The sequence below is a fragment of the Mustela nigripes genome, chromosome 2 (assembly GCF_022355385.1).
Source record: "Mustela nigripes isolate SB6536 chromosome 2, MUSNIG.SB6536, whole genome shotgun sequence".
NCBI lineage: Eukaryota > Metazoa > Chordata > Mammalia > Carnivora > Mustelidae > Mustela > Mustela nigripes.
Window position 1 is genome coordinate 42108368 of NC_081558.1, and position 1674 is coordinate 42110041.

Below are 1674 nucleotides of genomic sequence, written 5' to 3' on the forward strand. Positions count from 1 at the left end.
TTTTTTTTTTTCTTTCTTCCTTTTTAAACCTCTTTTTATCCCCTTTCTCCCCACTCATGATTTTGGATCTCTTCTAATTTGGTTAAAGCATATTTTCCTGGGGTTGTTGCCACCCTTTTAGTATTTTACTTGCCCCTTCATTTACTCTTCATTTACTTTTTTTTTTTTTTTTCACATTTCTTATCATTGTTTTTAATCACATTTAGTCACATAATTTATAGTAGCATAGGTTTATAAAAGATGTTAAAGACTGGTTGGTAACTTACTCTTAGATTTTCTTTGAAAATGGAGAATAAAGGAGTTAGTCACGAGTTAAAGAATATTTAAGAATGACAAGTTGACTATAAACACAGAAGGTACACTGATAGCAATTCTATAAACAGCAAATATGAATGTAAATCATTTAAGCCTACTGGTTCACATTTTTAAAAGCACCCTCATTTCTTTAAAGTTAAGTACTATTCATGAAAGTCTACTGCGGACAATGATATATTCAATCCACCTAGTTGGGGGGTGGGGGGTGAATTTATGTGACCATCCAATTCAGAGTCTGATTTGGGTTCAAAAATCAAACTGTGTTCCAAAACAGTCACAAGTAGCATCATCAGTTCCTTAGATAATACGGCTTCCAAAACTCTCATCCTCCTGGTGACCCTCCTTTTCTGCTTCGACATATACATGCCTTTCTTTTAAAGGAGCAAAAAAGTATAGAAGTTCACCAAAATTCTGAAAGTCACAGTTCGTATAGCACTAAATGATAGTAGCTTTGGCATCTGATATTATAGTCACTTTTGACAAATCTTTTCTTCATTCTGGGTCAAGGCGAGGTAAAACAGGAAGAATGAGGTTCCCAAAGGCAGAGTCTTGAGTTATGAAGTATCCAGATGAGTGTGCGTGTGCGTGCTACAAAGCTGCCTTCTGCTGGGCTGCGATATGCTGCTGCTCGGCATGATCCCGGAAGTCCTTATTAAGAGAGGGTCTCGAGAGTGCGATGCTCGCCCCAGGATGATTAGTTGAGGATTGGTTTTGCATTAGTAATTTTCTCTTCTCTTTGTCCAGTTCTGCCAAGATTGCAACTCTGTTTTTGTTTTGAAAACCTTGTCCTGAAGGGTTTGCTGCCATATCTTCCTATTTTGTTTCAGCTATGCTCAGTGGCAACTGGTCAGCACTTTACAGTCCCCAGGGCCAAGAGAGCACCCAGGACCCTGGACAAAATAACAAGACGTAAAAATTCAACACAAAAAAAAGAACAAGAGGCAGTACCGAAGGCTAGGGACCTAATCAATACAGACATCGGTAATATGTCAGATCTAGAGTTCAGAATGACAATTCTCAAGGTTCTAGCCGGGCTCGAAAAAGGCATGGAAGATATTAGAGAAACCCTCTCGAGAGATATAAAAGCCCTTTCTGGAGAAATAAAAGAACTAAAATCTAACCAAGGTGAAATCAAAAAAGCTATTAATGAGGTGCAATCAAAAATGGAGGCTCTCACTGCTAGGGTAAATGAGGCAGAAGAAAGAATTAGTGATATAGAAGACCAAATGACAGAGAATAAAGAAGCTGAGCAAAAGAGGGACAAACAGCTACTGGACCACGAGGGGAGAATTCGAGAGATAAGTGACACCATAAGACGAAACAACATTAGAATAATTGGGATTCCAGAAGAAGAAGAAA

General features: G+C 38.3%; 1 pseudogene; it reads right to left on the minus strand.

Annotated features, from left to right (window-relative positions):
- Positions 1-171: 171 nt before the first annotated feature.
- On the minus strand, positions 172-1201 carry LOC132009855 (SOSS complex subunit C-like; annotated as a pseudogene).
- Between the last annotated feature and the right edge of the window lie 473 nt (positions 1202-1674).